A 26,221-nucleotide genomic window follows, 5' to 3' on the forward strand; every position below is an offset into this window, starting at 1 on the left:
ACCACGTCCGCAAACAAAGCATAACGTTTTTCTTCAACTACGAAGTAATGGTGTGTTTGTGTGGGCGGGTGAGGGGGGGTGGAATGCATCCAATATGGGGGGGGGGGGAGGGCTGGTAAACGTGTTCCATGGAATGCATCCAATATAGGGGGGAGGGTTGGTAAACGTGTTCCGAAGTTATAATGAAAAACGAAATCGGGTGGGAGGATAAAAGATGGTTTGGGCGTGCCTGGAGATACGATGGGGAGTGGGGGGGAGGGAGGGGACGCGGACTGGGTGTAGAGAAGACCGAGTTAGGCATGACATATGGCGGTGAGGAAAGGGATGTGCGAAATTAGGTTGCTGCTAGTAGTGTCAAAGGATATAAAAAGGATTTGGGTGTGGGTGGAGGAAGGCGAGCAAGGGCGTGGGCGAGGGGGGGGGGAGAATTTTGGAGAGGTGAGTGGGTAGGGGGAAGCAAGGTGATCTTTCAAAGCAAGGTTCTGTAAACACTGGGCAACACCCAGTTTACTAACACTCGCTACACCGCTTACACAAGAGCCTTAAAATAAAACACCAGTTGAAGGACAAAAGCCTATCGTTTCCTGCATGGTGAGACACAGTGCTGAATATAGTCCTGGTCTAATCAAAGGAGACTAGAAAAGAGGGAACTGCTTCTTACAGAATTAATAACCAAGTCATAGCCCAAAGCAGGACAGCCAATTTAACCATAAATTTGTAATTTTAAAGAGGCTACTTGAACCAAGCTAAACAGCATAGAAACTCATACAAATAAATAAGTGCCTCCCAAACTATTGTTCCTGGTGTAATGACACGAACCACATTAATATAATTACAAGATCAGTTGATGAATTAAAAACTATATCATCGTCTTTTACAAAGATCATGCAGCAACTTCCCAAATAAAATAAAACAATGTCAAGCATTCAGTTTGACATTCAAAAGTGTGCTCTTATAACACTATCAATCACATGCTATACATACAAAAAATCTAAAGATTCTACATAAATAAAACTGTAAGAAAATATTGAATGTTTGTGTGTTACTTTACTACATATAATCTCTACATAATGCCCTTCTGAAAAAAAAAGGTTCCATATGCTGTGAAGCTATTGAATCAGAAATTATATGTTACACTATCCTTAATATTGAAGTAATTTTTCACATGACAACCATGATTCTAAATAACTTTTCGTTTTATCAGACTAATATAAACATTTGCATGTTCCAAACATAAGAAAAATATTCATTTTCTCCCATATTACAAAAGAAAAAATGTACAATATGTTATATTGTATAATAAAGAAAAATAAACACTTGCAATCAAGAACTGTAACTATTGTTGTCTATTCTATATGATAAACAACTAAAAACCACTTCTGGGAATTCATGTAAGTAACCAATTGAATATTTCTGCAGTTACAAGTAGCTTTTAACCATATCCGATCAACATCAGTCACTGAAGTCAAACATCAATTTAGGAGATATCACTAAAATTTTTTAAACACTCTTCATCATTATCACAAAATCAAAACATACATGTTACGAGATCACAGACAAATGCGATGATACTTTATTTTCAGTTATGTATCATTTCTAGTGAATCTTTTTGTGGACCATAACGTCAGTAGTTATCCTAACGGGATACCAAACAAAATTCACCTAATAAAGGATTAATCCTGTTAAGATAACAAAGAAATCTGGGGAAAATTAATGTAAAAAAAACAACGGTTACATGTGAGATTAATGAGTAATGAAATTCAAAGATATGAGTGACACTAAATGCATGAGACTAATGTCAAAGAAATACATCTTACTTTCTTAAGCAAATATAACAAATGCACCACAAAATGCCCTTTTCTTTTTTTTCCAAGTACAGTACTGAACATGTTTCCTTACTGCTTTAGATATAATTATACATGAGACACTGCCATCAGTAGGAAACAGTATTCTGAAGACTTGGGCAACATACCTTAGAATCATTAAATCACCATGGATGAACACAAACTTTTCAATGGGATAATCTGACACAAAAGAGGAGACACCATACGACTGAAGATGTAAACCTTTGTCTACATGTCAATTGGCATCAAAAGTAAGAGCCCAATCTTACAAAGCCTCAAAGTATTCAACATACTATTTATGCAGTACAAGGTTTTGCAAATATCATCTGAATAGCAGATCAACACTGCAAAAAGATACTGAGTTGCTTCTTCAGCAAGTCACAATGCAAAATGTATTCGTTTCAATTTGCTCCTCCCCAGTCATTCAGAAAAAATGAATCTACTCCAGCCACCTGCAGCAAAGCTGGAAGTGGAACACTAAGGATATAAAGGTGTATGACTGAATGTTACACTAAACATTGTAATGCATAAAACTTTTAAGTGGGCATTGCACAAAGTCTTCAAGAAAAAGTGCAGGAAAGATTATGTATAGGACACCTTCTGCTCAGCAGGAAACAGTGTAACAAAAGTACAGGATTGCAAACAAACATCATACTGTACAGTGGGTAATCTCCACAGTAGAGCATCCCAAAAATGAAGCAAAAAAAATTTGAGAGGGACACCTACAGTAAAATGTGTCAAAAATATATAAGTGAACATATAAAATTTTACTTGAAATCATGTAAAAATCTAAGTTGTCTGCCAATGCAGGAAAAAAATCCAAGCACATAATATCTCCAAAGGATACCTGAATATCCAGAAACAAAGCATAAAAAAGGGTGCAGATATTTACATTTCTCATGGTTATCACTTCTCCAGCAAAAATGTTTGAAGTTGCTATTCATCTGTCTTCAAGAAATCATTCGTCAGATTATTCCACACAGTCATATCTTGCATAAAAAATTAATAAAAAAAGGTACGTGTACATCACAAGCACTATGTGTAGTTCCCAACTGTTCCTCCATGCGATTCCTAAAGAATACAGTTAATAAGATTCTATACATGACATTTATTAAACAGCAGAAAATACATGCTGAACTATGGGGAATCTTAGATCACAAGATATTGTGTATTAACCAAGTCACTGCAGATAATGCATAAATGTCCAGGTGTCTTGTTTCCTGCTTATTGCAGCTGGGGTGCACACAATCATAATTCATGAAGTTGCCTCAACCCAAAATACATTGTCATTAATGTCTGTGGTGGCACATCATAAATAATTACCAGATGTAACAACATAAACTATTTCCATACACTGGTCAGTCTACGAAAAAAAACTATACAAGGTCTGTGGCCTCTCTTTATGTGACAATTTGAAATGCTGTAATACTTGCACAAAATAATGAGAACTCTTGATGAAAGTCATATACCACACACCTCATCAAGTATGCCTGACAGTATAAGTGGTGTACCTCATACACCCGGTGGCAGAGAAGCATAACTTACAGGATGTGTAGCATACTTAAGCAACTGTTCACTTGGTTGAATAGTACATGATTTTTCTTAGAAAAGTATGTACTGGTTAATCATAATAAAAAGAGAATCTCCAACACCTAGTGCATACTGGATATTAGGATTGCCCCACCAAAATTATTCAGCTTTTAATACACTATTCCTTATGGCCCGCAAAAAAATCTGAGATATGGTTCCACACACAGCATCTGCTGCAAAGCTAGAAATTATTTGCAAACATGAAGAACACTTGCATCCTTAGATATATGAAGTTTAAATGGCTATCTCCCACCACAGAAATAGTAAAGGCAAGATTCTCTAGGAGTTACCCAACACAAAATGAAAAATTATGTCAAAAATATAAAGTTGATCATAAGCTTTCATTTGTGAGCTTCAACTAACTATATCTAATATCAATTTAAAAACTGCAAAGGCACAGCTCTACACAATTCCACTCTGAACAGCCTAATTCTTATGAAATGCATATCTTATCACAATAACTGTGTATGATGTTTCATTATCCCATTATCTTTTTGAGATGAACATTAAAAATCTGTTTTTAACAAGATACATATATTCTATTGTTGGATATTCGTTCAGTATACCATAAAGGTCTTTAAATTGATCTTATTGAAATATTAACATATTCATCAAAGAACCTGGAACTTTAAAGGCAAAATCTATGATTATGGTATATCAATCTTAAGCCTCAGCGAAAACCTTTAATAATACAGTATCAAAGAAGATTTCTCATATTGAGTTCCATCTGAGGAATCCAGATCTTCAACCAACAGTTCCTCAGACAATATCCATTGAATCTTAAAAGAGATTTTATGACTAATTCAGTCTCTCCAAGGATGTTTTAATGGTCAAGAGATTTTGTGTCAAATGAAGCGTCTGGTTAAGACATAAATTCCTTATGTCGCTGGTGTCCATTAATCCTCTAACTATCTGCTCTGTTTGATGAAAAATACTCTTGACAGAGTTGTGGAAATTGTCATGTCTCATTCTAATCAGGTTGGCGGATCTCTTTCGGAAGAAAATATTACTTTATTATAGAGTTTTCACATTTTCTCTGGTATTACTGCATTCGTAATCCACTTTTATCTTGCTCTTCTATCTTTTCACTTTATCTCAAAAGGAATGATCAACTTAGATTCAGTCAGACAAGTTGGTCATTCTCTCTTCACCAGCTGAAATGCCAGCAATTCTTCCAAAAACTTCTTTAGTTTTATGTATCTTCAGTTGATTTTCCTTTTTTTTTTTTTTTTTTTTTGCTTTGTCGCTGTCTCCCACGTTTGCGAGGTAGCGCAAGGAAACATACGAAAGAAATGGCCCAACCCCCCCCCCTACACATGTATATACATACGTCCACACACGCAAATATACATACCTACACAGCTTTCCATGGTTTACCCCAGACGCTTCACATGCCTTGATTCAATCCACTGACAGCACGTCAACCCCGGTATACCACATCGCTCCAATTCACTCTATTCCTTGCCCTCCTTTCACCCTCCTGCATGTTCAGGCCCCGATCACACAAAATCTTTTTCACTCCATCTTTCCACCTCCAATTTGGTCTCCCTCTTCTCCTTGTTCCCTCCACCTCCGACACATATATCCTCTTGGTCAATCTTTCCTCACTCATCCTCTCCATGTGCTCAAACCACTTCAAAACACCCTCTTCTGCTCTCTCAACCACGCTCTTTTTATTTCCACACATCTCTCTTACCCTTACGTTACTCACTCGATCAAACCACCTCACACCACACATTGTCCTCAAACATCTCATTTCCAGCACATCCATCCTCCTGCGCACAACTCTATCCATAGCCCATGCCTCGCAACCATACAACATTGTTGGAACCACTATTCCTTCAAACATACCCATTTTTGCTTTCCGAGATAATGTTCTCGACTTCCACACATTTTTCAAGGCCCCCAGGATTTTCGCCCCCCTCCCCCACCCTATGATCCACTTCCGTTTCCATGGTTCCATCCGCTGCCAGATCCACTCCCAGATATCTAAAACACTTCACTTCCTCCAGTTTTTCTCCATTCAAACTCACCTCCCAATTGACTTGACCCTCAACCCTACTGTACCTAATAACCTTGCTCTTATTCACATTTACTCTTAACTTTCTTCTTCCACACACTTTTCCAAACTCAGTCACCAGCTTCTGCAGTTTCTCACATGAATCAGCCACCAGCGCTGTATCATCAGCGAACAACTGACTCACTTCCCAAGCTCTCTCATCCCCAACAGACTTCATACTTGCCCCTCTTTCCAAAACTCTTGCATTTACCTCCCTAACAACCCCATCCATAAACAAATTAAACGACCATGGAGACATCACACACTCCTGCCGCAAACCTACATTCACTGAGAACCAATCACTTTCCTCTCTTCCTACACGTACACATGCCTTACATCCTCGATAAAAACTTTTCACTGCTTCTAACAACTTTCCTCCCACACCATATATTCTTAATACCTTCCACAGAGCATCTCTATCAACTCTATCATATGCCTTCTCCAGATCCATAAATGCTACATATTATTATTATTATTATTATTATGATCATTATTATAGATTTTCTTGTGTTTTGTTCATTAGTTTATGCAATCCTAGGAAAATCAACTGGGAAAATTAAATGGGAGGGTATTGATTGAGAGGGTGAAGGCATGTACAGAGCATCAGATTGGGGAAGAGCAGTGTGGTTTCAGAAGTGGTAGAGGATGTGTGGATCAGGTGTTTGCTTTGAAGAATGTATGTAAGAAATACTTAGAAAAGCAAATGGATTTGTATGTAGCATTTATGGATCTGGAGAAGGCATATGATAGAGTTGATAGAGATGCTCTGTGGAAGGTATTAAGAATATATGGTGTGGGAGGGAAGTTGTTAGAAGCAGTGAAAAGTTTTTATCGAGGATGTAAGGCATGTGTACGTGTAGGAAGAGAGGAAAGTGATTGGTTTTCAGTGAGAGATATTAAGGAAAGATATTAAAAGATATTCTTTACACAAATGCTAGGGTGACAGTCAACTGTTAACAAAGGCTGGGATGGGGATGTTCTTACGAGGTTGATGCACAACCATGCAAAGTTATGCACCAAAGACCAATATTATAGTGTCCCCTAACTGCTCCATATGTCTTGGTTCAGCCCACTGACAAGTTACCCCTATATACATCAATCCAACATGCTCTATCCAAATAAATACCTTATCCTCCTTAAAGCTCAGGCCCTGAGACTTAAAAGCCACTTTCAATCCATCCATCCATCTCCTTTCTGGTCTTAACCTCCCTCTTACTTCCTCTACTCTGATGTAATTCCTCTTTGTCAGTCATTCTTCATCTATCCTCTCCAAATATACAAACCACATCGGCATACTTTGGTTAACTCTCTCAGACCGTTTACTACATCTCAGTCTTACACTGTCAATCCTAAAATGATAAACCCTGCTCAAACCACAAGGTTTATTTTTTCTGTTTAAGGCTCCAGTCATGGACAAAAGTCCACATCAAGGCCAGGCCCTATTTCTTCAAGCTCTGCATTCAGGTCCTACAACTCACACCTATTCAACACTGTCAGGGTTACAATACCTTCAAACATCCCATCTTTGCCCTACCAGCCAACACCTCTCATTCCACATACTCAATGGACTCAGGACCTATGCCCCCTTCCTCATCTTATAACTCACTTCCGCTTCAATGTTTCCATCCACTGCCATGTCCACTCCCAGACTTTCTCAGGGTTTTTCCATCTCTAACTCACACAACCTATCCTTCAATGCCATCAATATACTTCATTACCATACTTTTGCTCATAATATTTCTAAGCATCTTCCTTTAACACTCTCCCATACTCTGTCACTAACTTCTATGGTTTCACTCTCGAGTCTGGCATAGAATCTACTATTTCTGGTTATCAATTAAAAAAGGAAAGTTGTTATATCGTAAATTTCTTCAAACACTATATTCTTGGTACCTTTTAGGTGAATCTTCTTGCTACCAAGGACAATCAATAACTTCCTTTTTAAACTGTAAATCTCCAAGTCCTGTGGTTTCAGAGTGAACACTTTATATGAACCAGTCTCTATCAATATTAATTCACATTCCCTTTCTACATAGCATCCACCATAGACAACTGAGCTCTAGAGGATAAAATATCATTTGACTCTCCTCTGTTCCTTCTTTGAAAAGTAGTATGGGAGGAAAAGATTTTCGACTCCCAACTCCCACCCCTCTTAGTCACCATCTATGACGTAAGACAATAATGCAATCATAACAACACCAGTTACACCATATTACCCCAAGCCTTTTCTTCAATTTGATTTTTATTTCATTTTGGTATCTCTAACAGCAAATAAAAAGGAAAAGTACTACCAAACTATGATGCCAAAACATAATTCCAGACACAAAACTTCAAGTAAAAAATATCAACATTTCACAGCATTTCATGATATGAACATGAACAACAAAGTGATAAGAACTAAATATTTGAAGCTGTGACTAAGCCTATAAAGTGATGAATATAGTTTCCAAAGCTCCAATGAAAAATGTTCTAGAACACTGCTCCAAAAGTTTTAAGAGTAAGATTTGCTCTCATTTGATATTTCACTTAGTGCTGATATAAATCTGTGCCGCATCTTATTCCAGATTATGCATTTCATGGTAGCCTCTTAATAACATGATGTACTGTACTAAAGTCAACATTCCTCGATGAGATACACATATGCACACATGATCTCATGATTACAAAACCATACGTCACAAGAGCTCACTCTGTATGTTACGATATCTTCTGAATACCTAGAAAACTTACAAAATTCTTTGGTATCTTCAAGTGATTTTACACATTCTTTTATCACTAAGACAATCTGTTTCTCCCTACTTAGTGAGGCAGTTAAGAAGCAAATGAACAAAGGCCTCATATACAAACATCACTCTTGCTGTCATATATAATGCACTGAACTCAGCACCTAACATTCTGATAATGCATTGAAATGAGCAACTAACATTCTGTTCCATGATTTAACTTCATTTTTTCATATGCCCTGATTCAGTCCACTGACAGCAAGTTACCCCATCCCCACATACCTCATCAACCTGACTCTTTCTATGGATATATATAATTCTCTTCAAAACAATAATTATCATTATCATTATTCTTATTATTAATATGTAACTCTAAAACCCTTTCTATGGGGATCCTGCAATTTGAAAGCTGCACTCCACATGCGAGCAGAGTCCTTTACGATGAGAAGGTCCCTTGTGACCCTGTACTCTTTTCCATCCATTAATATGATACAGCCTCGTCAGAGGTGACTTCTCCCTTGCTGAGTTACCACTTGTGGGTGGGGTCCATTAACAACCTTGAAAACAATATATGCATTCAATATAAATTCTATTGACATAACTGATATGATATCAAATCCCACAAAATACAGTGTGAAGATCCAACTAAAATATTACAAAACATCTGTTACCACAGCACCTGTGACTCTCCTACTTTACAAAAAGGTATCCCACCTCACCCCAACATCCTTTAGAAAACACTCCTGAAACAGAGTATCTTAGTAAATATCTCCTGCATTATTTCACTAAGATATTATATGACCTACTCAAGAAACTAAGTGGCATAATTAGACTCCGCCTGCTTGTGGTTATAATGCAAATGAAAAGTTACCTTTGGTAATATTGCAATAGAGCAAAATCTTATGGCAGAACTTCCCACTCCACACGAGACCATCCTTTCCCTACCACTGATAGCAGTGCAGCTTTGAAGCCGCAGGAACCCCTGGAGAGATGATCATTGAGGTTATATGATAATAATAATAATAAGAAGGTTGTGAGGCATGGGCTACAGAGAGGGTTGTGTGGAAAAGGGTGGATGTGTTGGAAATGAAACGTTGGAGGGCAATATGTGGTGTGAGGTGATTTGATCGAGTAAGTAATGATAGGGTAAGAGAGATGTGTCATAATAAAAAGAGTGTGGTTAAGAGAGCAGAAGAGGGTGTATTGAAATGGTTTGGTCACGTGGAGAGAATGAGTGAGGAAAGATTGATTAAGAAGATGCATGTGTCAGAGGTGGAGAAAATGAGAAGTGGGAGACCAAATTGGAGGTGGAAAGATGGAGTGAAAAAGATTTTGAGCGATCGGGGCCTGAACATACAGGAGGGTGAAAGGAGTGCAAGGAATAGAGTGAACTGCAACAATGTGGTATACTGGGGTTGACGTGCTGTCAATGGATTGAACCAGGGCATGTGAAGCGTCTGCGGTAAACCATGGAAAGTTTTGTGGGGCCTGGATGTGGAAAGGGAGTTGTGGTTTCGGTGCATTACACATGACAGCTAGAGTTTGAGTGAACGAGTGTGGCCTTTGTTGTCTTTTCCTAGTGCTACCTCGCACACGCACAGGGGGGTGCCATTTCATGTGTGGTGGGGTGGCGGCAGGAATGGATGAAGGAAGCAAGTATGAATATGTACATGTGTATAAGTCTGTGTGTGTATATGTATGTATAAGTTGAAATGTATAGGTATGTATATGTGTGTGAGGGTGTTTATGTATATACATGTGTATGTGGGTGGGTTGGACCACTTTTCATCTATTTTCTTGCGCTACCTCGCTAACATGGGAAACAACGACTAAGTATAATAAATAATAAATAAAATAAGAAAGTAATCTGATAATAACAACCTGACAGAAAATATTTATCACATGTTATGTAAACTTCTCTGACTTTTAAAGTCACACCATGAATTGTTAACACTGCCAGCAGTATTTCTAAGGTATTTCTTTATGTAGAGGCTATCTGCAGCATTATTTAAAGAAATAAAAAGTTTTCATGTAAATCAATACAAGCAGCAATCCAAAAGTATTTCCATTTTTCTGAGAACATAATAAGGCTACTGTGAACCTCCAAAGTGACTTCATTATCTTAATACATTTCTGAGTTTATACCTGTAAACTGAAAAATATAACAGTGGCATAGATAATGAAATTCACCACATACATATTTCTATGTACATAACACAAGTATAAATTTCACACAATATGCACGTTATTGTTCAACTTATGATATATTTTCTTTAAATATTACACTGCAGCATGACAAGATGAAGAAGTAATGAAAGGTGTATATAAGAGATTTGGTATAATAGGAAATGGAAAGTGAATGAACTGTTGTGCAGTAGAGCGAGTGAAACATAATAATTTGAGATGATCTGGGCATGTAGAAAGACTTGAGAGATGGTAAATTTGCAAGAGTGTATGATAGTATGATTAAAGGAGTTAATGTGAGAGGAAGACCACCAGTAACATGGGGATATACAGTGGAAGAGAGTAATGGAGGGGGGATGCACGGAATGGTGTATAAGAGGTAGGCATGTACGGAGAGGGACACGCGGAGACATCTGCCACAGCCACTCCCTTAATGGAAGTTTCCGGAGGGAACTGGCAACATAGATATAGATAGATAGATACAACATTGTACGACTCATTAAGGCAAAATTTCCTTTTTTTACAAAAAAAAAAAAATTAACCATTAATAAACTGCACACAAGCCTTGCCAGACCCAAAATCTTTTTACCAATCTGTAATTCTCAGGTCTCTGCTAATGCTACATTTTTCAATTTTTCATCCACATATAATACTAAGAGACTACATCGCACTGGCCATAATAAAAAATTCTCTACTGGTACATCTGTCAGTTGTTCACATGGCGAGGTTTGACTTGAATAATACTTATACAATTCACATGGGAAAAATCACTTTTATGTAATAAGAGGAAGTTTGACCTATACTTCTGACTCACAATTTTCCTCCAAATCCCTCATCATCCTTGCCCTCTCAAACATGAAGAATATTTTCCTGAGTCCAAACACTAGCTAATAACCCCCCCAAAAAAGTAATGACCACTGTAAAATCATATTTATCATTATCCCATAAAAAGGAAAAAGTGTGACAAATATATATGTCCTTCAATAATCCTCTCATACAATAATATGTAGCCTTGAAAAAGAAAAAAAAATCATTTCAGATCAAAACTTGAGAGCCAGCTATGCAATCAAAACAGAGGATTGCATCATTTTTTTTATGTTAACTATACTTAGTGAGATACAATCAGAATGGTGTAAACTTTTCCTGAAATACAGGATATAAAGGTCTGTTCAAACATATCACTGCAATTAAGTGCTCTAGAAAAGTTATGATCACAGCACAGAGAATTCCCTGAAACCCAATCTTATAATAATAATTACGACATTGTATGTAGCTTTGTCTCCTATTAATCAATCAGAGATTCATGACACAAACTTCAAATAAGGGCCATTACCTATTTGTTACAAAATATATTCCTATCCTGGAAAGCACTATCAGCACTATCCTTCTGAAGACAACAAGAGCCACAACCATTTTTCTTGTGTTGCATATGAAGTCAGAATGATGCTTTACAAGTTACTGATGGCTCTCAAAACTATTAATGAGGTACTTCATTGATGTCTAATTCCACAGAAAGCTGAAGAGAGGAGTGTTAACTACTAAGAATAAAGTATGGCCTTTAACTGGGGCATATTCTGCCCACGCCATTTCAGACACTATAAAATAATTTGCTTAAAAACAAAATTCTATGGTTCAGCACAAGGGTAAGCTCCCACAAGGCTCAACTGCATTACCCACAATAGAAATGAAGTAATTATGAAGAAATATTCAGGAAAATAAACATTTACAGAAAAACACACAACCAAAACATTTGAGGCACTTAATTTTCCTTGACTTGTTAAGGAAGTTTGGTCAATGTTTGCTAAGCAAGCTTTTTACTCTGGTCAAACCTAAAAATGCATGGTGTACACACATTACTCAATACATCCTTGTCAATATGAAAGCATTTAAACAATAAGCTTCAAAAGTAGATGGTTCAGTAACAATTCATTACACAGCAAAAGAAAACCTGTCTTGCATCTAAAGAAATCATATTCACAATAACTGTAATCAAAATTAGTGATTTGCACCACTATACAATAGCACAACTAACAAAACAACAAGCAGTGTATGGTAATTCCTTTGTACTTAGTAATTTCTTTCTTCCCTTTTCTTTTCATACTTGTTCACCATTTCCTGCAAAACAAGGTTGCACCAGGAACAAACGAAGAATGGACTTGTTTGCTCACATCATAATGCTTCACGACCTGAGTTTGACAGTAATTTGTCACTGTAGACAGCCTCCAAGCACAGAATTCCAATCCCTGGTTGTGCCACTGAAACTCAAATTAAAAATTAACAAAACGTAATTTCAACATTTACCATAATTAGGAAAACCAGAGGAAACATTATAAAAATCCATGAATTAATCTAAAACTGTGTAAAAGGAAATAAGGATGTTTTCAGAAATGTTAGAGCCAAGACATCTTGGACATTCTGGAATCATGTAACACAAATATTTTCAGAAAAAATTATCCAAAAATCATTTGAAAAATATCAAATTATGTTCCAAATAACATTTCTGATTGTACTTATGGCTTTATAAAGTCTAAAAAAATGTGTGGAGAATATGCATCACCGTGATACAGCTCCACAACATTACTCACCACCAGTGACCATACCTGAAGTATTCTGTATGACACTTCAGCCAGTGAACATGATTAGTCCTGCGACGAAATTAACAGCGAATGTCATGTGGTGTCTCAACACTTGGAGTCCTCCCTTCTAGTTTACCGCCACAAAAACTCTCATATGAAAACCATCACAATGAAGCCAGACGGTGAGTCATGAATCACCATTCAAATCAAAATGGTGGTAAAGAGAGGCAGCTTACAAAAAAAATCACACAAGAGATAGAGAACCTCAACGCAGAACTCAAACATGATATACAACAAACAACATAATGCCAAGTTGACAGTAATCATGCTCAAAATGTAGTACAGGCTTTAAAAGTTCATATCACAGTACATTACTAAATACCAAATACTAAAGAAATATCAAAATTGCTGCCATCATTTTCACCTTGTCCACTATCCTCCTACTCTGATAGATCATGAATCATGAATTCAAATACTGGACAATAAGAAGAGCACTTCCACCTGCTGCAGTATTCAAGTAAATTCTTTAAGAGTTTATCTTGAGACTGTAAATGCTTTATAAAAAAAAAATTAATATATTGCAAACATAATTTTCCAAATATGTGAAAACAAGGCAAGACAATTCTCCAACACAAAATACTATAGTAATAGTGCTGAGTTAAACACTGATTTTGGTCAAATATTGAACAGTTTTGTAGCTTGACGAGAAACAAAAAATTATACCAAATACAGGTATATTTCAGTACAGTAATCTAATAGGATGTTCAACAGCACACTACCTACTTTACACCTTCAACCAAATTTTCAGGTGGACTGACATACCTCATGTGTTAGTGATCAATTACAAAAAAGAACCTCATGCTTATGTACTGCTCTACATCGGTAGTATTTACTGGAATGTCATACAAGGTTAGCAACCTTTAAATCTGAATATCAAGTAGGAACATTATGTAGGAGCATTAGGTAGTAGACATCAGTAGGAACATTCGATGGGAGTCTCTGCAATAACTGCATTAGAATTGCCCTCTGCTAGTGGCCTGTTACAGGTGAGGCACTAAAGGATAAGAAGCAGCACTTGAGTTTACTAGTTATGGAGACTATCACTGTGGCCACCCCGTTGAGGGAGATCCTGGTGGGAACAGGCATCAGAGATATAGAGAGATATATAGAACTTATCGTCAGATTGTTCCTGAATCACACGACACTAACTTAGCCCAGGTATTTTCCTGGCTGTGAAGAAATAACTTCTAAGATAAAAAACTAATTCTGTTAAATTCACTGAACATACTACTCTTGCCAATGTTAGCAAAGCTCTTCCCAACAACAGCACTAATATGCAACATATTTTCACTGAGTTTGGAACTGTGGTTCAGTGAGTACACAAAACATTTCATGGTTTACCCCAGACACATGCCCTGGTTCAATCCATTGACAGCACATCGATCCTGGTATACGACATCGTTCCAATTCACTGTTTTCCTTGCATGCCTTTCACCCTCCTGTATATTCAGGCTCCGATCGCTCAAAATCTTTTTCACTCCATCCTTCCACCTCCAATTTGGTCTACCACTTCTCCTCGTTCCCTTCACCTCTGACACATATATCCTCTTTGTCAATCTTTCCTCACTCATTCTCTCCATGTGACTAAACCATTTCAATACACCCTCTTCTGCTCTCTCAACCACACTCTTTTTATTATGACATATCTCCCTTACCCTTTCATTACTTACTCAATCAAACCACCTCACACCACATATTGTCCTCAAACATCTCATTTCCAACGCTTCCACCCTCCTCCACACAATCATATCTATTACTCGTGCCTCACAACCATATAACATTATTGGAACCACTATTCCTTCAAACATACCCATTTTTGCTCTCTGAGATAACGTTCTCACCTTCCACACATTCTTCAATGCTCCCAGAACCTTTGCCCCTCTCCCATCCTGTGACTCACTTCTGCTTCCATGGTTCCATCCGCTGCCAAATCCACTCCCAGATATCTAAAACACTTCCCTTCCTCCAATTTTTCTCCATTCAAACTTACCTCCCAATTTATTTGTCCCTTAACCCTACTAAACCTAATATATATATATATGATAGAGTTGATAGAGATGCTCTGTGGAAGGTATTAAGAATATATGGTGTGGGAGGCAAGTTGTTAGAAGCAGTGAAAAGTTTTTATCGAGGATGTAAGGCATGTGTACGTGTAGGAAGAGAGGAAAGTGATTGGTTCTCAGTGAATGTAGGTTTGCGGCAGGGGTGTTTGATGTCTCCATGGTTGTTTAATTTGTTTATGGATGGGGTTGTTAGGGAGGTGAATGCAAGAGTTTTGGAAAGAGGGGCAAGTATGAAGTCTGTTGGGGATGAGAGAGCTTGGGAAGTGAGTCAGTTGTTGTTCGCTGATGATACAGCGCTGGTGGCTGATTCATGTGAGAAACTGCAGAAGCTGGTGACTGAGTTTGGTAAAGTGTGTGAAAGAAGAAAGTTAAGAGTAAATGTGAATAAGAGCAAGGTTATTAGGTACAGTAGGGTTGAGGGTCAACTCAATTGGGAGGTGAGTTTGAATGGAGAAAAACTGGAGGAAGTGAAGTGTTTTAGATATCTGGGAGTGGATCTGGCAGCGGATGGAACCATGGAAGCGGAAGTGGATCATAGGGTGGGGGAGGGGGCGAAAATTCTGGGAGCCTTGAAGAATGTGTGGAAGTCGAGAACATTATCTCGGAAAGCAAAAATGGGTATGTTTGAAGGAATAGTGGTTCCAACAATGTTGTATGGTTGTGAGGCGTGGACTATGGATAGAGTTGTGCGCAGGAGGATGGATGTGCTGGAAATGAGATGTTTGAGGACAATGTGTGGTGTGAGGTCGTTTGATCGAGTAAGTAACGTAAGGGTAAGAGAGATGTGTGGAAATAAAAAGAGCGTGGTTGAGAGAGCAGAAGAGGGTGTTTTGAAATGGTTTGGTCACATGGAGAGAATGAGTGAGGAAAGATTGACCAAGAGGATATATGTGTCGGAGGTGGAGGGAACGAGGAGAAGAGGGAGACCAAACTGGAGGTGGAAAGATGGAGTAAAAAAGATTTTGTGTGATCGGGGCCTGAACATGCAGGAGGGTGAAAGGAGGGCAAAGAATAGAGTGAATTGGAGCGATGTGGTATACCGGGGTTGACGTGCTGTCAGTGGATTGAATCAAGGCATGTGTATGGGGGTGGGTTGGGCCATTTCTTTCGTCTGTTTCCTTGCGCTACCTCGCAAACGCGGGAGACAGCGAAAAAAAAAAAAAAACATATACGGGAAATAGTTCTGTGGATGCTAATGGAATATACCTACAAATGATATCATAATATACCTAAAAATAATATCATGAGTGAGAAATTACCTCTGACAAGCTTTGATGAGGTTGTATCATCGTCAGTGGGCAGAAAAGAGAAAAGATACACTAAGGGCCTTTTCATCCCAAAGGAGCCCACCTTATCCTGCTTCTGCACGAAGAGTAGCTTCATCATTGCACAAACCTCATGAAAGCAGTCCGAGAGCTGAATAATAATAATAATAATAATAATAATAATAATAATAATAATAATAATAATGGTAATATTTATAATAATAATAATAATAATAATAATAATAATAATAATAATATTTATAATAATAATAATAACAATAATAATAATAATAATAATAATGGTAATAATAATTCTTTTTTTTTTTTTTGTCGCTGTCTCCCGCGTTTGCGAGGTAGCGCAAGGAAACAGACGAAAGAAATGGCCCAACCCACCCCCATACACATGTATATGCATACGTCCACACACGCAAATATACATACCTACACAGCTTTCCATGGTTTACCCCAGACGCTTCACATGCCCTGATTCAATCCACTGACAGCACGTCAACCCCGGTATACCACATCGATCCAATTCACTCTATTCCTTGCCCTCCTTTCACCCTCCTGCATGTTCAGGCCCCGATCACACAAAATCTTTTTCACTCCATCTTTCCACCTCCAATTTGGTCTCCCACTTCTCCTCGTTCCCTCCACCTCCGACACAAATATCCTCTTGGTCAATCTTTCCTCACTCATTCTCTCCATGTGCCCAAACCATTTCAAAACACGCTCTTCTGCTCTCTCAATCACGCTCTTTTTATTTCCACACATCCCTCTTACCCTTACGTTACTTACTCGATCAAACCACCTCGCAACACACGTTGTCCTCAAATATCTCATTTCCAGCACATCCATCCTCCTGCGCACAACTCTATCCATAGCCCACGCCTCGCAACCATACAACATTGCTGGAACCACTATTCCTTCAAACATACCCATTTTTGCTTTCCGAGATAATGTTCTCGACTTCCACACATTCTTCAAGGCTTCCAGGATTTTCGCCCCCTCCCCCACCCTATGATCCACTTCCACTTCCATGTTTCCATCCGCTGCCAGATCCACTCCCAGATATCTAAAACACTTTACTTCCTCCAGTTTTGCTCCATTCAAACTTACCTCCCAATTGACTTGACCCTCAACCCTACTGTACCTAATAACCTAGCTCTTATTCACATTTACTCTTAACTTTCTTCTTTCACACACTTTACCAAACTCAGTCACCAGCTTCTGCAGTTTCTCACATGAATCAGCCACCAGCGCTGTATCATCAGCAAACAACAACTGACTCACTTCCCAAGGTCTCTCATCCCCAACAGACTTCATACTTGCCCCTCTTTCCAAAACTCTTGCATTTATCTCCCTAACAACCCCATCCATAAACAAATAAAACAATCATGGAGACATCACACACCCCTGCCGCAAATATTAATAATAATAATCATAATAACATTACTGTCATATTACCCTAGTTCTGTATATCCATGAAAATGTTCTCTAAATATAGCAATATATTCTTTCTTCAATTCTGAAATACGACATAAATCACTTGGGTATATAAAATAAAAGAAGAAATGGCTTGAGGAAGCTCCATCTATTTAAAAAAAAGTTTCCTTCCACAAAAAGAAAACCTATTGAATAACCAAGACAAAGTCTTTTGAACTTAAAACCACAATCTTCTTACCTTTCATCTATATACTCCAATTTTCTTTGTACTATGAAAAACTTCCAAAACAGCACTAAACTTAATGAAGAAAACACCCTCTCCTGCTGACAAAAAATATTTATTCAACTATCAAACAGTTCTGTACTGCAGTCAGTCGGTAATAATGTACTCAATTTCCTGTAAGTTAACAGAAATCTTATGTATTTAAATAAATCTGCTACATACTCTTAAAACAATCAAAAACAAGACTTAGAAATCTTATTCAAACATACCATAACATCAAATAATTTAAAGCAGGCTATCAAAGCATTCAGGAGGACTCTGATCTGTAGATAATTCTAAAAAATTCCCACTGTGACACAAATACTAAAAAACTGAATCTATGGCCTAGAAGTACACCAGAGAAATGGAAGATAAGGCAATTCAAAAACCCAAGTGGGTAAACGTACAATTGTGAAACAATTCAGAATCGATATAAAAATATTCATGGTACTTCATCATGGCAAATTCTTGTACATCAATTGCAACAAGATTTGCACTAACTGACAGGAACAAAAAATTATGAAAGCTTAGGCCCAATATTGGAACCTTCATGGTACATAAATGAACTGGTTACATCACTAACACCTTTAATATGAAAACCTCAACAAAGGTTTACTTTCAACAAAATCCTTTTATGGTAGGCCCTTCACTGTACTTGACTACTTTCTTACTAAAACTGGCTCATTCCACAGGATTTTCAATCTATGAACTCAATATGAGCTATATTCTCATTAAAGTTACATGTACAGTATTTCATATACCTTCATTATAACCCATGCTTTTTCCTATGATTTGAGAAAAATCTCAACATACTGTTTTACAGACATGAACATGCAGCTGGTGTACATATTTAGCAAGATGATCTCCAAAATCATACCCTAAAGCTTCGCATTACTGATACTCACAGCAGGGCCTAAAATGATAGGACTTTTAGTAGTATGAAGACTATGTAACTGGTCAGTGCCCCCCATGTATATATTTTCAAATCAATTTACTGATCTTTAAAATTTCAAAAACATATGCACAGTTCTTCCAGTTTATATTGGTACATTTGGCCATTTCCATATGTTTTATACTTACTTATTCTACAAGTCATGCTGTTAGTCGCAAAAGTCCATCACTTATAACAATAACCATCTAAAATAGCAAATGAAAGCAGTATTCTGTCTCCAGAATCAGAGATTCTTGTCTGTATTTAAATCTTCAAGCCCCAGACTTCCAGCAGAAAAAAAAGCTACCAGATAAAAAGTTGAAGCATCCGTGTAATAAAAAGTCTCAAAAGTCTTAGAAGTATCTTCCGTAAACAAGTCATCTCAACCATTTCTAAACCAAAGGCAATGTAATGTCTTACATATATCATAAAGTGCTTCACCCAATCCGCTATCTTCATGCACTAGTTCCAAAAAACAATCTACCATCTTATGAAATTTCAGTCAACCTCAGAAAGACACCAAATATCATCAAAATTAACCAAATGTTCACAAATCTATAACACTTTTCATCTGACACAAATGCCCTAATAAACATTTTGCTTTTCTCAGGGGTTTCACATTATGTTCTAGATGAAAGATCTAATAAACATTTTAATTTGTGGTTTCACATGACACTAAAATCATGACTCTATGCTTATTAACACACAACCTATGCTTACTTAGGTAGTTCCTCCAAAGAAAGAACGAAACAGCAAACTAATGTGTGCATGTTAAAACTACACAACCTGATCATGAGCAATAAGTAAACAGCTCATTACAGTACATATATGGTCTTCACACACACTGTAGTGAGGTAAATGAGGTAAAATACTTTAAATCTTAACACACTGGATATACATAGTACTTATACTTTACACAGGAGAAATAAACAACTTTAATCACGAAGAATGGAATTGAAGATATATCTAATTGGATAAAATTTACAGAAAAAACATGTGACTATGTCTATACGTTGGCATTTCTGCAATGCCTTACGTTTTAGTGATTGGTATAGCCAAGTGACTGGAAATCTGTCAAAACAGTAAGTGGTAAGAAATATAATCATTGTATGTAAACCATATCACTCCTAAATGTACAAAGGAAATGGCTGCAGCTTCCCATAGTTTCTGTGATGAGACTGCTCACACAATATTTGACTTTCATGATGCCTCATTCTTCCTTCAAACAGCAAAGCTGTGGCCTTTTCTTTCTCCTTTTGCCCTTCCCTTTTCCAATAATCTTTCTACCTTTACGAGTCAGGTCTACAAACACCCATGGAATGCAGGTTAATTTCTACATTATTTCTCTCTCATTTTATTCATTTTACCCTTTGACTGGGACAAGTTCTTCTTGTGACATTTCATTCAATATCACAAACTATCCTGCTTAACTCCTGTGTCATGTTCAACTTTCATAAGTTTGCCAATTCCATGCAGGACCCAGCTTTCTTAGTATCAAACTTGGCACTTTTATAGCCACATCAGTGGGGTTGCTATGGTAACCACAGGTTACCAAGGGCCACAGTATATTTACCAATATGAATAATAAATCAACTTCAGTCATTATTTGCCAACCAAAGTGACGACATCTCATGCCGTCATTCATTTCAGGACTGCTTTAAAGTTCATGTAAATTTGTTTTACATACACCCTAAATCAATAAATCATATATACAATGTTGGATAAAGTACTGTATGGTGTGAGTGCTCTAGTGACAATAACCTTAATGCAGAGATTTACTGCATAAGTGTCTCCCCATCTCCACCAACTCTTGGGACCAACCATGTAAATTCAAACCTTCAACTCAACCATTCTTCAAAGTCTTAACTTTAAAAACTAAAAGCATAATACACAAAAAGACACACAAAAAATCTATTAGCACTGTGTAGAACGAAGCCAGAGAGGGAAATATTACAAAACTGTATCAGTACAGTATATATATGAATATCAAAAATTCATCAAGGTAGTGGGAAAACAATGAAACAATGTAGCAAAATATATATCAAGACTACAGCATTTATAAACATTTCCATACATATCAGTTAAACAAATTGCTTCAATGATGTCCATATTACTTTTCCCAATTTCTCAGACTCCAGTTTAAAATAACTGCATAATATCTAGGCATACTATTACATAATCTACCATGCAAATATGCAAACTCAAACTGTAAAGTGCATGTAAAGCAGTCAACAAGGGCAATCATTTCATAACTCTCAATATGCAGCACACCTATTACACCAGACTATTCTACAAAATAATACTGTACCTTCTGAGGGTTGGAATGTTGCAGCTCAAAGTTTTTTTCTATTTTACTTAACAATTATTCCCAGCTAACAATAATAACAAAAAAACAACACTAAGATTAATCCTATACTTTTACCCTCTTAATAATTATTTCTGGTAATCATAAACATCACCAACTATTCAGACAATCAACTAAAGAGTATTTGTTTTGTAAATGCTATGAAAGTGAATTTTTCCCATCAAGTTCATCATCAACAGCAATGGTCTGAAAAAGGAATCAATAAGGACATCTGCCAAAAGTATAAAATACCATAAAGATCTGTTAAGAGCAAAGGGCATCTTAAAAAATAATACTAACAATGGATTATGAGTTAAACAGTTTTTTTTCATAAGAGTGAAGGTGACTGGAGAGATATATCTCATCTTAAAACCTTAGTGTGCAAAGCAATTACCACAGAATGCTCTAATTAAGATGAAAGGTTCTCTTCATTGTCAAAGTACTTAAACTTTTTAATATGTCTGACTAGCATATGAAGCTGTATGAAAATGACCCACAGAATGTAGTGGGTATATAAAATGAAATCATTCAAACATACCACATGATATATATATATACGTTTAATACACATAAAAAGATACTAAAATGTATTAAAAAATAGGGAATTCCAATCAAACTTCACTCTGCACTACAGGTAATCCACACACACAAAAAAAAATAAAAAAAAATTGCACTGACATGTGGTATACCTTTATATATACAGTACACATAAGAAATCTAAATTCTGGAGGAAGAATTACAATTAGCAATATAAATAAAAAATTTGAATGCACAGGCCAAATTTTTTCCTCTAGTGAAGATGCAAAACTTTGCAAGGCTTATCAATATTCTGCAACATTAAAATGACAAGCAAGCTATGCTTTACTGCAGACAGAAAAGTGCTGCATCAGTATCATAAAAAACATAAGGCAGAATTAAGTAACATTCCATCCAATGTAAAATTATCTCCAGCTGTATGCAAACTGTTTGTATTCACTGGAGATAGTCGTCCCACTAATAACAGTAATTTCAAAATCTTGCATCATTTCCTAATGAAACCTACTACCATAATGAGCAATAGATCTATCTCTTGTAAGGAAATTCTAATCATCTATTAAATAGTGTCTGGGAATCGTTTATATGGCCACAGTAAGTAAAACAGATACAGAATATGATTCTCACCAGTCAATCCTTCAAAATCAGTTTCAAATTCAAAGAATTTTGAATGCATATAGAGAGTAACCACTTTTGGAATAGTTTTTCATATAATTCAGCATACGTAGGTAAAAAGTTTATACTCGCTGTAATATGGCCCAGTTAACCTCAGGTTTATCTTATGATCTTGCACTGCATCACCTGCTACCTCTCAAGAATAATAATTTACAACACCTCTTGTAAAAATCTGCATCATGTACAGTTCATTCTTGTCCTTTTTGTTAATTGATACAGGAAGTTTTACTGTATGTCACAATGACTTATATATCAAAAAAGCTTGCCTTTCAAATTTCAGCCTCATATCTAATTTGGTCACCACTTTAATATAATTAACAAGCACCTTGTGATTAAAATTTCAACCACATACTATTGCAATGAAAATTTCAACCTTTTTTCAATCATTTTAAGCATAAACAATCATTAACAACTATTTGATGATCGCTTTACTGAAACACTAGAATTTCTTCCTGTCGAGGAAAGTGAGAATGCACCAAACATGCCATTATAAATCTCACTATCCACAACACTGTTAATCTCCAACACTGAGAACACGTGGAAGAAATAAGTATATATATATATATATACATATATCGAAATATTCCGTACCTGCTGGTTCTTTTATATTTATATGTGATGCCGGAGTTTCAGGGAGGTTCACTGACTGCGCTCAACAGCTGATCACCCTTGACCGAAGAACATGAACTGATTAATCACATGTTAATTACCTAACCTTCCTCATTAAATCCCTGTAATACCCCTGAGCTCTCAACACGTCCGAGCCTACAGTACTCCCCTCAGCCCCCACCATGTGCCCTCGACTGCACCTCTGCTTTTTTACACCACGTGACTTCCATATACGAAGTATTACGGTGTGGTGTGTTATCTTTAAGGAGAAAATAAGAAATAACTTATCAGACGTTTGACGCAGTTTGCCTGAACGAAAACATACCATTACTGGACCTGGGGTTCCCGTTTTATCGGGCCCCTACAGCTGGGAAATCGATATAGCAATCATGACACCATGGCCAGCATCCTGGCAGACTTACCTTTCGCGTGGGGACCGCCAAACCCAGCTGGCTTTATCGAAAAACTTAGCACCGAGGCGTCCCAACTCCTACAGGTTTCACCAAACCAAAACAGTAACAGATAATGTTCCTGCGTCCGGTTGCCTTGGCGACTCGACCAAACAAATCCCTCTAACACACCACTACCTCAAAACCGGCTGTATCTAACGACACCCCGATGATTAATCACTGATGCTGAGGCTATTTTGAGTTTACCAGGAGGTGTCAGGCGGGATGAAACGAGTAATTTTGGAAGGTAAATGTGGTGTGGTGGTAAAGGTTTCGAGGGGTTTGAACGCCGTGTCGATGGCAGCGCTCTCCCCCCCAACATCTCTTGAGAAACCGCAGACTGGCGCCAGGTTCAAACCATGAGAAAATACACTTAAAACGGTTCTTTGGGGTTTCTCTCTCCATTCCCCACTACATTTTAAATGAAAGAGACCTTGGAAATCATTCTGTTATCCATCTACACAGGTTAATGGGAGTTTACGGCGTTTAAAGGGATCGCGATCCGGTGTTCTGAACAATGGGTGTCATTTCCTGCGGATGAAGAAGTAATCATAGTATGGATTTACCAGACAACCGAGTCCTTATGGCCCAAAGCGTGAGTCAACCACAAAGGCTGACCAGATCACCACACCACCCGTGTCTGCTGGTGGCCGCCCCCGGCTTTCTGTACTGTCTTTCCGGGTGACTCACACTGGTCGGCAAGCAGAGTTGAGTCATGGTCATTGTATTTAACGTTTACATTATATATATAAAATTAATTTAACTCATTATCATGGTCAACAGATTCCTAACAATATCGGGTAACTGTCACCATTTCAGTCCCACACTTACATAACCTGAAAATGTTGAAATGAAGTACTCATTCTCCAACGCCCAATCTGTAACAGAGATTATGCGTATTTCATTTGTAACTTTGCTGAGTCATTAACCAATTATGAAACAAAAAATCATAAAATGTATCGAAACATGAGACGAACATTTCAAGATTTTGGGAAAGTATTCCTAGCCCTGCCCTCCTGTCATATCAAAATGGTGGAAATAAAGCTCAGAAAATCAAAACTCAAGTATTCTCTAATAAGTAAAAAGACTTCAGATATTACCACTATGACACAAATATGTAAGTATGCAGCGTTACTGGCATATACCTCTGTAGGAATATAGTTCATCATGTTTCTAAACCATCTGCAGTGAATGGTAAACCTTAGCTCTGCTGATCAATATCACGGTGCCTACAGTACACTCTACAATACTGACAATCCCAAAAGTACTTTATTGGTCATCAACCAATATACACAGTATGGATACAAACATGTACCACAATTGCTTGGCTCTTCAATCAGTTTTCAATTTCCGTCGATATGTTTCTAGTAAATCCTCAGATCACCCAGCCCTTACGGCCTTGAACTTTCAAGGTGGCACTTAAGGCCTTCCTTTAGAGTTCAACTCATGCATTTCTTACTGGGGTTATTTGGAGAAGTTTTAATTAGGTCTTTTTCATTAACGACAGTCGGTTATCATTTTTTTTTTTTTTTTGCATCTTTCACAGAGTAGTTGCTTTATCGCATATACGAAAATGACGTCAAATTAAGTTATCTAGTATATCAAAAATGGTCAATCTAAAATACATATATGTGTGGGAAATCTGGGCAACTTTGGTTTTGGATTGAGCGCAAAATCTTTGCAAAACAATGCAAATTTGATGTTCAGTGATGGCAAATTTCGAGGCCATACTTCATATTTCTTCTTGAAATGGAATAAACCTTTGCTGATGTTGTTTGTACAAAAGAGACCTCAGCAGCCATGTTCCAGTTTCCGTGATTGTTTGGTGGTGGTAAAGTAGAGGCAGCTTGTGGAAGCAGGTCTGCAGCTTAAAGGCTGGTCAGAGGCTGGGGAAATGCGTGCTGGGGATCTGTGGCATTTAGCAGCGTCTGGGGTATTGATTAACATGTCTTAAAGGATCAATGTGGTCCGGTTATGAAAACTGGCTATGGATACCTTAACAAAAATCTTAAAATTGTTCGATTAATACATATATAGACATATAAGTAAATAAATAATAGACAAAGATGTGAGATGAAATGATGAGTCCATATAAGAACGAGTTTGTTGGTTTAAACAGCAAAAAATAGCATGGAAAAAAGTAGGGAAGTAGATAGCGTGCTTGTTCCAATAGAGCGTTGACCGCCGTCCACCAGTAAATTACCGAGTAAAACATTAATTTGCAGGTCAGGAGAATTCTTATCTGTTCCAGAATGGTTGGTGAAAATATGGTTTGTTTCTATATATAGCGTAGTAGACCTAGAAGTTCTTGTCAGATGGTTCAGCACTCGCAAAATAATTTAGATAGGATTATATACACTTTATTGCCAAAAATCAGGTCTCGGCATTACGTCTATCCTAAATCTAAAAGTACCCAGAACATGTGTAACTTAATTAAGTAGCATGCAGGGAGGCTCAGAGGATATAATAGAAAATATCATAAAAACGAGAGTAGTCGGTGTAAGTCGTGGTGCACATTAGCTAATGAGTGTGTGGACTAGGTTGTCCGGGTGTGGCCACCAGCCACCTACCCAGCAGGGCGGGGTCTCTGCCTCGCTATCCGCTCCG

General features: G+C 37.3%; 1 long non-coding RNA gene across 1 annotated transcript; it reads right to left on the reverse strand.

Annotated features, from left to right (window-relative positions):
• Positions 1 to 1,731: 1,731 nt before the first annotated feature.
• Positions 1,732 to 26,221, reverse strand: LOC139763057 (uncharacterized). The gene is made up of 3 exons (XR_011716022.1): positions 23,588 to 26,221; positions 9,088 to 9,198; positions 1,732 to 8,773 (listed from the first exon to the last, which is right to left on the reverse strand). It is a non-coding gene; the product is annotated as an uncharacterized lncRNA (long non-coding RNA).

Source organism: Panulirus ornatus, chromosome 46, assembly GCF_036320965.1.
Source record: "Panulirus ornatus isolate Po-2019 chromosome 46, ASM3632096v1, whole genome shotgun sequence".
NCBI classification, from domain to species: Eukaryota; Metazoa; Arthropoda; class Malacostraca; order Decapoda; family Palinuridae; genus Panulirus; species Panulirus ornatus.